The sequence below is a fragment of the Lycorma delicatula genome, chromosome 5 (assembly GCF_047948215.1).
Source record: "Lycorma delicatula isolate Av1 chromosome 5, ASM4794821v1, whole genome shotgun sequence".
In the NCBI taxonomy this organism is placed as follows: Eukaryota; Metazoa; Arthropoda; class Insecta; order Hemiptera; family Fulgoridae; genus Lycorma; species Lycorma delicatula.
In genome coordinates, this window is record NC_134459.1 from 176,710,563 (window position 1) to 176,725,144 (window position 14,582).

At 31.4% G+C, this 14,582-nt stretch overlaps 1 protein-coding gene across 1 annotated transcript in view; it reads right to left on the reverse strand.

Moving 5' to 3' along the window:
* LOC142325614 (uncharacterized) overlaps positions 1 to 14,582 on the reverse strand; it is a 169,800-nt gene that overhangs the window by 86,509 nt on the left and 68,709 nt on the right. The window lies entirely within an intron of this gene.

The window sequence follows — 14,582 nt, forward strand, 5'->3', positions numbered from 1 at the left end:
AAGGTATCTCAAAATTTTACCTCAGAAGGTAGGTAATCTTTTTTTCAAGTAATTTAATGACTCTTAGGTAGCTAAGATACTTTCCGATGGTGATTTTATTCAAACCCCCACAAAGGGGTGGGGACAAAAATGTTTTTTCTTTATTATAGTTTCTGGACTCAAAGTCATATTCTTGTATAAATTAGATGGATCCATTACATTAATATGCCACTTTGGTTATGTATTTGGAAAAATTCATTCAGGGGATGGAGGGTAAAAAACAAATGTCTTTATCTTATTTTTATTAGTTATTGTTTTTGTTTAATATCTTCAAAATGGATTAACTGATTTTTATTATGACTTAAATACAGATCATTGATGCCATTTAATTTTGGGTCAAGAGGGTGGGGAGATGCAGTTACTATGGCTCCATGTCTCAAAATCTTAATCAAAGAGCGGACTAATTTTTTTTCATAATTTTTTTCTTGTATTCTTTAAATTTTCCACTGAATTTTCTTTTTAAACTTAACTTTCCTGATTTTTTTAAATTTAATTTAATTTACTATTGGTAAAAATCAATTTTCAACTAATTACAAATAAAAAACAAAAGTGTTTACTGGTTCAGTAACTGAATATAATGCATTAAAGTATCATGGTTGAGTAAACAAAAAAAAAAAAATTAAAAAAAGAAAGACGGATAAACACACATCCAGTGCAGTAAATCACCTACAATAAAAGTAACAGTAACTTTTTGTTTAAAAAGTACTGCAAAGGAGATATTTTCCAAGAACTAGGAGCATCAGTAAATATTTTAAACATCAATTTTCAGGTCATTAACAAAAAATTTGTACTTTTCTCAAAACTCTAGAAGAGAAAATGGGATGTGATTTTAAACCAAATCAAAAAAAAATCTATTATGAACATATTTATGGTTACTACTTTTCCCAGTAATCATGTATGGCATTGAGATCTGGACCATCAAGATGGAAGACTAGAGGAGAATTGATGTGTTTGAAATGTAGGCCTACAGAAGAATGCTCTGCATCGCATGGATGGAAAAGAGGATGAATGATTCGATTATAAACGAGCTAGGTATGCAATGGAGGTTGTCCACAATAAGCTTTCAGCACATCCTCTGCTTTTTCAGCCATATAATCCATAGGCCTGGCAAAAATAATGAGAAGCTAGTCTAACAGGGAAAAATTGAGGGCAGGAGTCATGTGGAAGACTGTTAAAAAGATGGCTGGACCAAATTGAAGAGGTTGCAGGAAAACGATAAGCACATTGATTCAAACGGCAGAGGATTGTGAGCTATGACGGAAATTGTCAGCGGGATATGAATCAGGTCACTAGCCGTCAGATATGATAGGAAGGATCACTGATAATATTTATGTGTTCAAAAAGTAATCAAGTTATTGTGTTAAATACTGCTGTAAGGAATGCTCAAATTTCATCCTAAATGTCTTTAATAATTTTGAGCAAGACAGTAAACCACCGTGATATGAAGATCCATTCTATTCACCATTTGCCTTTTTCATTTTCTTTGACCCGTTTTCCCTATTATCAGTTTTGCATGTTAAGTCTTATCCGACCAGGAATCCAGTGCTTAGAATGTATGGACCTTATGAAGAGCCACTTCATCCTTGGTATATGATACGAAGGGCTGCCTCTGCCATCAGCTCAGGAATTCTTTCCTGTTTGTCAGCTATAGAATACACCTAAGTGTGAAGTACCTATCGGGTAAAACTGAGCCTTCAAATCCTCTTCCTTCAATGATTTCCTTCTCATGTAGTTATCTTATTTATTCAATAACTTCACATACTTAATTCATTATTTATTATTTTTAATTAGTAATTTGGAATTTAAACATTTCTATTTTTCGATTTTATAATTATTTTTGTACATTGTAATACCGCTCTCATAAAATGTAGGTTTTAACTTGATCCATTCAAACCAATGCTGGCTGAGACAATTTATAACTTAAAATAAAAATAATATATATGTTATTTCTGACATGATTCATGTAATATATTATTATACACCAATCTAAGTATAATACTTATTTATTTTGTCTCATCAGAGTAATGGTATATCACCAGCATAAAATTTAGTTCTTAATTTCTGAATAATCTATTGATAATAAAGTGTTTTAGAAATTTTAAAATAAAACTTAAAACAGAAAGTGTGATTTATCACATTTATTGACAGTAAAACATTGACAGTGGAAATACAAACAATAAAGAATTTATAAAAAAATTTTATAAAAGTATTATATAATAAAATGAGTTTATGAACTTAAAAATGTGAAAAGACAAATTAAAAAGAAAGTTTTTTAAAAGTATACTAATAAAGAAAAAAAAATGTATGAAGGTCGTACTTGTAAATAGGTGGTATTTAACAGGCATCCATCCATGTTTGCTGAACAGGATGATGACACTTTTCGAAATTATTAAAATTTATTATAAGCTCACTTTTCAATTACATGGGGATTGTAGTTCCGTTGACCTTTTAGAATTGATCATGCAGCTGTTTCTTTAGTGGAGTTACTTTCAGAATAAGCAAATTTATTGTTTGGTGATACATCACTTTAGAGAAACAGGATAATTAACTTCAAAAAGTTCTTTAGAAAAATAATTTTCATTCTAGAAGAACAATTTGAGGTGAATTGTTAATAATTTTTAGTAACTTTTGAAAGTCAACCATCATCAATTATAATTCTATTTACAGTAGTATAGAAGGTACTGGAACAGCAAAACATATTACTTGATGTGTAATGGTGTTCGGTTAAGGTAGTTTTATTGGATAACATGTGAGAGATTAATTAGCTACCGTAGTGAACAGAGGCCTATCAAAAAAAAGGTAAAATATACAATAGAAATTTTTAATGATTTACCTATATCATCCCGTATTATCCTGAATAATAATATAATTGAATTTTATCTTATCACTGAATAACAAAAATCGCCTCATTCATAACGCATAAGTACACATCAGAACCAATATGTGTTGCATGTATCCAAATTTGGTTATATTGAATATAGAAATGAACAACTGTAACAAGCCTAATAAATTTAATTATATTATTTTCGAATATAATTTGTTTTCAACTCTTAGTTAATATAAAATATAATATTTATAAATTTTAATTATAATAAATAATAATTGTGCAAACAGGGACTGTCTATGCCGCAACCCCCATTTTCACAAGACTTCGTTAAAAACAAATGTATTTATTCTATAAACTAACAGTTATTATATTCTATTGTTCAGTTTAAGTTCAATGCCAAATATGTTACTTTTCCCTTGTACTAAATAAATAAAAGAAAACAAATTTAAACGTAAAGGTTATTTCATATATTTCAAAACTGCAGCAATTATTCTCACTAGAATTCATAATTTGAATGTAACTGATATTAATATTTATATATTTTTTAAAGTTATTTTTTATTTATTCAATGTGAATAAAATTATTTTTTATATATAGTGATATTTATTTATACTGTTTACAATATAATCTCTTCTAAAAAAAAAAAATTATGTATACCTATAAATAATAATAATAATAATAATAATAATAGTAATAATAAATAAAAATCATTGAAAAATTTTACGCTCGTTAAATATCATTAAACATTTATCACACATTGCAAAACATCATTTGACACAGATAAATGAAAACAAAATTAATGTTACGATGCTAATATCAGATGCAGGTATAATGTACTCATCATACTTGAACGTACATTATGTTGTCAAATGTATATGCTAAGTATATTTAAAATTTTAATAATAAATAAATCAAAAACATAAAATAAAATATAAAGAAATACGATGAACAATGTAAATGCATACTATTAATAAATATAATATCTATCTAAAATAACACCTTGTAACAAAACTTGTTCACCTTCACATATATACAAAGATACCAGGCAGGAATCATCATCATAAATACGTATAAATATTTTCCCCTAAATAAAATGTAATTAATGCCCGACTACCCGACTAAGTCTACTGTAATATTATGTAATTCAAGCTAAATAATTATTAAATGAATGACCATATTTTTAACTATTTTCAGAAAACTATTTGTTCACCTATTTTCATAAAATTAAAAAATTAAGTTTCTAATGTAAAGCGATTTAAGATGTCAAGAATGGAAAACACATACTTTGAATTTTCTAGCGATTTACTAATAAAGTATTTAAGAATGCGGTCAGATTATTTAAATAAGAATAAAAATAAAATTTGTTCAAAGATATTTTATAGTGTTGAGTAAAGAATCATAGTTATTACACTAGCAGAATGTGACAACAAAGTTTCTAATCGAGCAGCTTTTTCAATGCCAGGCACCAATTGTTGCAAAAGTGTAGTTTACCCGAAATCAAAATATTTTTACTATACGACATCTTTCTTTGTATACTAATGTAATTATCGGATTTTATTAAAATATACTACTTAATTTTTAAAAAATTCAATTTCAACTATTGTTTTTTTTTTGTAATTTATATATAGAACAAAAAAAAGTCATGGAATACTATTTCTAAACGAGATCAACTATTAGAGATATTTTTTTCTTTTCGTGTTTGGGCAGTGATAACGCTGAAGTGTTTTTCACTCAGATAAAAAAAAAATATAGAGATGTTTTTACAAAAGCCAGTATAAAATTTTTACAATGTAAAAATCTCCATTTAATCACATCATAGAAGTACTTTCATACTTCATACGCTTAGTTTATACAATTGTTGCAAGTAAGACTCTGATGATGCCATAAACTTATCTGCTGAGTAAGACCTTGGCTAGCGTCTTTTGATGCTAGAAACTAGCATGCCCATAAATTGCAATTAAAAAAGTAACCCCACACTCTTTTTCACACAACTATCAATGTTGGTGAAAAAAATTGAAAACAAATCAATTTAAACAGAAGATGATTTTGAGAAAAAATTTCTTAAAGAGTTAAGTAGTAGTAATTTGTTATTGAGTGTGAAAACAATTTTTTCATGTAAATGAGACACATGTGGAAGATGGTAACATGATACAAGTATTGATGTATGTTTAACACTAAAAATATTATTGTAAGATTATTAAAAGATATTGTAAAAGTACAGTATTGTAAAAGATTTTTAATAAAAATATTTACTAAAAATGATGTGGAAAAATACATTTCCATCAAATTAAATGGTAATGTAGTTCAAAGGCTAATCTTTCAGTGATCATTTTGGTCATCGTGTCAACGCAATATTAATTAAATAAGTTTCTGTAATAATGTAAAAAACTGTCAATGTTTTCTCAAACCGTAAGTCGATAAGCATAAAATTGCATGCAGGAAACTGTTTTATTTTGTTCATTATTGTTTACCGGAATAGTTAGATAATAACTATCTTCACCCTTCAAAAACATAACGGGATATTGTAAAGGATCATAAGAGCAATGAAGCTCAGACACATATTACAATTGACCGTCACAACAAAGTAAGATTATATCTCTAGGTCCTTTATCTTCATCGACCAGTAAAACAGCAACTTCATTAGTAACTGAGCATTATAGCCACCTCTATGCTGATTAACAGGTACACGATCAGCTTGAATTATTAATTTAAAATCTTCCGCGTTACCCAAAGGTGTATTGCCAATATTGCATTTAAAATTTCTGATCAAATTGTTACATTCCAGCACAACTTGCTGGAGTGTTGTTATTAGTTTTTTTTTCAAGTTTGGAACAATATTAGTACGAAGAGAAGTTTGATAAGCATCAGGAAGGAAGTAAATTTGTAAAAATTGGTGATAGACACCAGGTGCTAGCGATAAACTTCCTATACAGTGATGGTAAACTTGACCTTGAATTTTAAACGTAGGCAAAAAATTCTCTTCTACAATTTGCTTAGCGCTGAAAGAAGTCATCTGAAATAAAGTGTTGCATTTTCCAACATTATTGAGAAAATGTTTTGACAAAGTATGAGATCTTAAGACTAAACTGTTGTTCTGGTGGCTCTTTAAGTGTAGGAAGCAAAACTTTCCGACCAGAACTACACATGCCGGGCGCTTCATCTTTCCATTTTTTGCAAAACAATGGTTGCATATTTTAATCGTGCACCGGTTTGTAAATCTTTAGTATTAATATAATCCAAATGAGTATCGTATTCAAAAGCAGAACTGAACTTAAAAGTGGCTTTCCTTCGTTGTATAGGATCGTAAAATAGATCATCGTGCTCTTCCATAGTCTCATATAAACTCGATGTAAACATTAGCCTCGCGTCTGTAGATTTTATACCGACGTTACGTCTCTTCCGTTTCGGCATGATTTTATAAAAAGAACTCTATAAATACCGCCAAAATAGATAGATAAATAAATAAATTTGAATAATCAAATATTTATCGCTGAACAAATACCGTCAAAATCATTCTCTATAACAATGATGGTGCGTGGGTTTGTTTGTTTGTTTGTTTGAGCTCGCATTTTTATTTCAGCTGCTATTAACGCAGAGCGGACCGATGGTGGTGCGCCGGGTGGTGCACACGGCTCCCTTCACGCAAAAAGCTAAGCTATACGCTCTCTCCCGCTAAAAGCAGCCCGTTGTCAAATAATTTACATTTACAATTTCTAAGCGTAAATTATTTTAATTTGTATTTTTATTTACTTATTATTTTTTTGTTCCCGAACAAAAAAGAAACCCCTTCCCCTTTATATAATAGTATAGATTATGCAGGTAGTTAAATATAAAATCGTATTTTTTTTATTTCAATTAGTATGAAAAAATTACAGTTTTTTATTGCAAGTTATTCTTAAAATTATAGAAATAATAATTACATTTAAAAATTAGTTTCCTTAAAATACGATTTCATACTTCTTTTTTATTCCGATTAAGCTGGACTAATTTAAGACGGTATTTAAGTTTTCATTTAGATAAAAAGGTAATTTGTTTCATTAATTTTATTTAATATTTAAATTGTTTTACTTGGAATAAGTTAAAGATGGAAATTTTTTTATTTAAAAATACGAGTGAGTGTTTCTTTAGATTATTTTAATATATTGTGTGCAGTAACCGATTTCTTACTCAAATTGGACAATCACATAGCTTTTGTGTGTGTGTGTGTGTGTGTGTGTGTGTGTGTGTTAGCGCGCATGTGATCTCATCTGCTGAGAAGGAACCTTGATAAAAATTCTAAAAATACTGTTTAAACAAATATCACTTCCTATATATATATATTTTTTATCTATAAATTCCTTTGCCAAAATAATTCTCTAGACAGCAAATCATTAAAAAAAAATGTTCTTTCAAGATAAGAGAAGTTTGAAATGAAAAAAAAATGAAATTAGTTTAAAATATTATTAACTTTAATTTTTTATAATTTGATATTTTCTTATGAAATATACCCTCATCTATAAACTCTAAATAAACAGTTCCGGCGATATGAGATAAAAAGAAAGATTCCTAGAAAAACAGTTTTGTATTTTATTTTCGTCCGCTGAAATTTTTGAAATTCACGCTAAACTTTTAGATTAAAAAAATGTTTTACTAAATGGAAATACGATTAAATTTTTTGATTTATGACCTTTTTTAAGCGTCCTGAGCGAGTAATATCTAAAAATCTAATCTTGGTAAAAATAAACGGGAATCCCATTACGGTAAATGTTTCAAGTAAAGAAATAGGAGACGTTATTAAAATTTCAGTTTTGAACTAGTTAAAATAAGTTCATTCTGAAAATTCTGTTAAAACAGATTAGCCGTTCGCGGGTTACTACCTGAAAATACAGAAGCGTAAGAACTATATATAACGAGTATGCCTGTCGTCAAATGATTCACTAATGGGCTAATTTAGTACTATGTTCGAAGGATTCTTCGAAATATGTTACGTAATGGAAAACATAAAAATTTGATTTGAAAAATGTATGAATAGAAAACCTATGCTTGCCTTCAAGATAATACTAGTAAATATTATTATAATAATTATTTTTATTAATTATATATTTTAAATGTTAATAAATCAGCCGTCAATTTTTTGTAATAACTGTTTTTCAATGTAAAAATAAAGATTATTAATTTCTTATATTCGTCTCTTGCAATGGCTCACCCGTTTCACTTCCGTAACAAAAGTTTTAATTAGTCAAAAAATTAATATTTTTAAAAGCTATTAATTTTTAAAATATAAAGTTTACTTTTTGTTAACGATAATTAGAATTTTACTATGGAATACAATTCTATTTTCTTTAGCGATAATTTTCAAATAAGTAAATTTCCGTTACCCGCTTAAAATTTTTACTCCTTTCCCAGTCATAAACAAAAGTTTTATTACAGTATTACTTTTCTCACTTCATTTACGTCATTTTCTAACGAAAAACTTTCTAGAATTATTTTTTAATCTGGAAAAATTACTACAAATTCAAACCTTCACTAAGATACTTCTATTACGTAAAAGGAATTAGGTATTATTGAAACACAGTTTAAATAACATTTTTGATGTTTTCAGAAGAAAAGATTTAATTTATAAAAATACTTAATTAAACCTCTAATCGTGTTAAAATATTAAATATTATTTCGACTTAATATTACCTTATGTAAGATAATAATAACGGTAATAATGCACCGGATAAATCCAATCCCACGTCCGTGCAATAATATCTACGCACACATCCGGTGAGCGGGCAACGACACGGTACTTCGGGAAATGATCTTGCTCAGGATCTCCCTGTGGATACGGGATCGGCGGTCTCGAGCCGGTTGCGGTTGGGTTCTCGGTTTCGCCGGTTTTATCGCGGGGGCGGGAGACATGATCGTGATCTGTTTAGCCGACTCTGGGCGGTTTGCGGACGGGGAATGCTCGACCCTCTTCTCGGTTATGGAGCGAGTCGGGTTGAGGGTGGGCTGCTGCGACCTTGCTCTGCTAAAGTCTTGCGTCGTCCAGTGCGGGTCAATAACTTCGGTCCTCGGCAGAGATTGTCCCACGGGTGAGGGTATCGGAACCTTACTGCTACGTGCGAGCCCCGGGATATCGGTATCGTGGGTCGGGCAGTACCTGACCCCCCCTCCCCGGCCCGGGTTAAATTTGGGAGGCGGCTGACCGGTGGATCCCGTTCCCATTGATGCCCAGGATCAATGATCGGGTCACGCCAACCGTCTCTCCGCCCACACCTTGCGACATAATGACCGGCGAAGAATAGAATTATAGATAATTCAACATTCACAAGCCCCGTGGTAGAGTCCACGTAAAAACCCTCGTCCTGGAGAGCCTCTGTCTTCGCTGGCGAAGAGGAAGTAAAGCGTCGAGTTTACCGACAAAGATGAATTCATTGTTTTGGAAAAGACGGAACGAACGAATTTTCGACCGAAGAGTAGCGGATCGATTCCGAAATATCTTGTTATCAAGAAAAAGGAAGGCGATTTTACGAAGACTAGCCCTTTCGTGATGGCTCCAAGCTTCACGTAAGCCGCCGGAGGTCCGGTAAAGGACGTTAAGAAAACTGCAGTTAGACTATTTGTAGAAACCGTGAACGACGTACAATCATCACGGTTATTTAAAGCTAAGAAAGGTGGAGTGCTAGAGTTAAGCTCACGACGCACGGTACATTAAATATCTCAAAGGGCGTTATTGTTTGTAGAGACTTATCGAATTGCAGCGAAGAGAAAATCGTCGAAGAATTACGCCTCCAAAGAGTTGTTGCGTGTCGACGATTGAAAATACGACGAGACGGAGAGGTTTTTCCCTTCGCGTCGTACGTTCTGATCTTCAATAAACCGAAGCGTCCGGAAAAGATTAAGGCAGGATTTCTTAGACTGGATGTACGTCCTTTTATACCGTTTCCACTGCGATGCTTTTGGATGTCGACGATTTGTATACACAGCGACGAGATGTACCAGAAAACAAATGTGCGTTTTTGGTGAACCGTTGCATTCCGATGAACCGTGCAGGGACCCACCTGTATATGTCGATTGTCATGAACGCCGCTCTGCGAGATCTCGAAATTGTTCTATTTACAAGGAAGAAGTAGCTATTCAGAAAATCAAGACGAAACAAAAGGTTAGCTATTTGGAAGCTAAAAAGATTGTGATCGATAGAATGCCAAAAGCGGCATCGTATGCGCAGGTTGCTGCAGCTCCTGTAGCTTCAAAGGACATATATCGGAAATAGTACCGGTCCTCGCAAATTCGGTCGAATAAATCGTCGATCGAAAAACGAAGAGACGACCACCAAGAGGAAAGAATTCAAAGTCGACGCAGAAGAAAGCAGAAGTTTACGAAGAAAACAACTTCGTAAAGACAAAAATAGTGCAGGAGGAAAAATTCTCATCGAGGGATCCGCGAAACCAGAAGTGATGATAAGGAAAAGGGGGATTTTAAACGATTAACAATGGAGCCTCCGAAAGCACGGAGGCCTTTAGCCGAGAGGGCGGGAATTTCTGCCGCCCTACATGTTCTAGCGCATTCAGTCTCGACTGTGATGTACTTCTGACTGCGCCAGCGGAACCGGTGTCATCTGATGCCGGCAGCAGGAGATCTTCCGAGACTTACGGCGGAGGATCTGAAGGCTCCATCTCCGAAGTTTCAGATACCTTACACTTTGACATCGAAGCCTTTAGGAAGATGGAAAAAGGAAACAAAAAAAGGATGGTCTTAAGGGAAACCAAGGCGATAGAGTCGAAGAAGAGATTTATCGTATGATTTAACAATTTTATAATAAATGTTGTATTTTTTAATTTTTTATTAACACGATAGTTTCGATATTCGTTTGACGTATCATTACAAGTAATCTTTGTGATGTTGAATGAGAAGGACCCTTTACACTTTTGTCATGTTGAGTTTAAAAACATTTTTTTAATGTACGTTTAATTTTTATCACAGTGAAGTGTTGTTTGATAGTTCTGACTAAGTTTCGAAAAAAGTGGTTAGAAAGGTTTTAAAATAACAAGGGCCTGTTGTGTTTTCGGGATTTCAATAACCGTTGACAAGTCTATCTTTAGAAGCACTTCTTGACAAGACTAGTTCTCACTTGCGGTTTTTTAGCGGAGGAAAAGATATTTTTTTCTGATGTGGAAGGGGTTAATGACCGTAGCAGTCAGTGCCCCTAAAATTAAAAAAAAATATATAAAAATAAATAAATCAAATTGAAAATAGTCTCTTATAGAGAAATAAAAAAAGTAATAAGTTAGAAAGATTTACGCAACAAACAGTTTTCAGAGTTCAAGATCTGTTACGTCCTAATATAATTATTAAAAAGCTGGCAAATTATTCCACGAATTTTGCGTTAGTAATATTAAATGAATTAGAGCAAAAAATACATAAAAAAATAGGATATATTTTTTTAGAGCCGGGAAGTAAATTTTAAGAGAAAGTTTTCTAAAAAAGATATTCAGATATAGGCTAAGTTTAACAAATTTTCGTAAGTAAAGTTTTTTCTTAATCTAACACCTCTTTAAATAGAGGTTAAAAAAAGAAAGAGAAAATTTTCAAAATACTTTCCTGCGTTTTAGTCAGCGGGTCTACAATTTAAAAACATTTGTAGACATTTCTTGATAGCTCCATATATAATGAATAAAATTTCAAAAAATATTTAAACCGAAAGGAGGTAGAGCAATAGAACAAGAAACGTGTATTTCAATTTCAAGTGGAGGGGTTGATTTTTTAAACATTTTTCTTATATGTGTTGTAGGTAAAAAAATTTCTTTAGTAAATTTTTTTCTAAAATGCTTTTGATGAAAATCGAAGTCGGTTTTTTCGCAATATTCCTTACCGCCTTAACGAATTTGAGAAAAACTATGATCAATGCCTCTTGTACAAAAATCTTTGAGCCAAATTTGAAGAAAATCGGCTTTTATCAAACTTGATTTAAAAATTTTTTTTTTTTGTTTTATTTAAACATATAATGATAATTTTCATGATGAAAACTTCATCATAAATTACCCCCGACCACCAAAACAGAAATTTTAGGTAACTTTTTTTATGTATAATTATTTTTCCATTATGTAAGAATAAATAACCGTTGCCAGGAAAGTATTACAACTTTGTTGTCAGCTTTTTTCCTCATGTATGTTAACTTGGTCGCGTTGTTGATGCGTTAAATCGTCAATAAACTAATATATAAGACAAATAAGTTTACAAAATTAATTAAGTTAAAAGAAAGAAAAACATCTTTAGAAATTCTATTTTTTTCTTTGGAAAACAATAGCAGAGAATTATTCTGAACGAACAAAAAAAATATTGCCCGTTACTTACACGTTTGTTAAACGATTAAATATTTAATCCGATTAATTTTTTGGGCGACGATTAATTTATTGTTAATTCGTTAGCACATTAACTCAGAGCTTGTATAAATAAATGTGAAATAAGAAATTATTAGCTTGTAAAAACGCGAATCTTGACCGGGATTCGAACGCAGGACCTTCAAAAATACTCAGACTTCACCGCTGCGGTATGGAGCATTTATTTCGCGTACGAATTACGTACAAATAATTACGTACGAATTAATCTTAATTATTTGCACAAAGGCAACACGTGCATAACTGTCATCAATATTAATAATTCTTGATAAGTGTAAACGTGTTCAATATTGTTTTTCGATCCTACTTCGTTAAATTAATATTTCATAAAAGTCTTAAATGAAGACCTCAGAATATCGAGAAATATAAAAATCCACGGAGAGTAGGTAATATACGCATCTGTTCTTTTATTTATTCTGTTTATTTATAAAAAAATTAGCGCACAAAGTAAGCGAGAATTACATTAAACTAGTCAAAGAGACTCTGCTACTCGAAAGAAAAATAAAAAGACACAGACGAATTTTAGTTTATACTTGAGGAATCGAGTGCATCGTGCACTAAGAGTGGTTACGATATGCTAATTTAACACGATGTCGTAATATCTCCTTAACCGATACATTACTTAGCATATGACATAAAACTAAAACAAAAATAGAATCGCGTGAGATACGTAAAAAGAAAAGTTGCATAATTAATCGAAACGAAAAGTCCGAAAATAGTAATTAGTTTAACGAGACGTGTGTGTATATGAATAGCTGTTCCAGTGTTATAGGTTACAGGTCTGTTAACAAGGTTCCGACCGACAGAAGATGTTTATCACCTTAAACAAGTTTATTACCTGTATCTGTATTTTACAGCTTATATGAAGGCCCACACGGCATCTGTGGCAAGAGAAGAATGCCGATTGAGCAACAATAAAAGTGCGGTTGTTGCAACATACGTCTACCTCTTCGACAATCTTTTCTTATAAATATACGATTCGTATGCGTTCGTATACGTAAAAATATATTATTACACGGTCGTTGGACGCTATAGAAATACAAAGGAGACGGGTGAAAGAATGCGTAAGCGTGTGCGTGCCTGTAAATGTTTCTGACATATTCTATCGTGACAAAAAATTTCATTAATAACACTCGCACTAGTTTCGTAAGAGGTGCGTCAAAATGACAAGATTAGAAATCACGACTGAATAAATCACATCCAAATATAGAAAGACTTAGAAATAAGAAAATATTTTTCGTACAGCAACCGAGCAACAAAATAAATATCGTCGATTATAATTCGATTAAAACTACAGCTTACGTTAATTGCGTTACAATCCTGGCTTAGGATTACAAAATTATTCTGGTATTTTCCTTTTTGTTCAATAAAAATTTTAAATGGAAATAATACAATAAAATTAAGTAAAAATGTATTTAATTTTAAACAAAAAATTGCAATTATTATTATTATTATTGCTATTATTACTGCTACCGCTACTATTACTTGTTATAGTGAAAATAGTGTTTTTATTGGTTTGGCTGACCGGGTACAGGAAGCAGGATTGATCAATATTTGCGAAAAATATCAGTCTTCGGTTAAAAAAATTTGGGTACAATTTAACTTACGACCGGGGCAATCACAAGGCGGGTGTATTCTCCTACGGGGTTCAGGATGGTTTAACAGATGACGTTTTTACCTTAAAAATTACACTGTAATAAAAGCATATTTGAAAAAAATCAGAATTTAAAAGAAAGAAATATGGATCCGATTGACCCTCTTGCCCGAATAACGTTTTTATCAACAAATTATACTGCATTTAGAATAAAATTGCTAGTAAAAAAAAAAAAAAAAAAACAATTTTTTAGCAAAAAATCTGGGTTTCATCTGATCTTATTCGACAGTTTCCTACGCAAAATTTCTAACAGCCACAACTCGTAAAATAAGTAAGGAATCAGAAATTACAAAAAAAATTATAATGATTTTAAATTCTTAAATAGGTTCCTAGGAGAACCCCATTTAAAAAAAAAATCCTCAAGTCGTCTACAGCAATATTAGACGCGGTTAGATTTTCAATCTTGAAAACTAAAGTTTAAAAAAATCTATTTTAAGTAAGAGTCATTCAGCTCCTTGTATTTGAGCCTTAAAAGTTATTTATCGGAATAATTATTTACTTCAATAATTCTTCTCGATTCCGGGGGCAATGTTATTCAAAAATGTTTGTTCTCTAAAAAAAAAACTGATTTGAATACCATGATGCCTTCTTTTTTGACGGGGTAGAAAATCAGGCTACAGCTCAGGTATGTAGCCAAATTTCGATAGCGACGGGGTTTGAGATGCGAGGCAAAACTTTGTTAGAAAAACTACAAAAT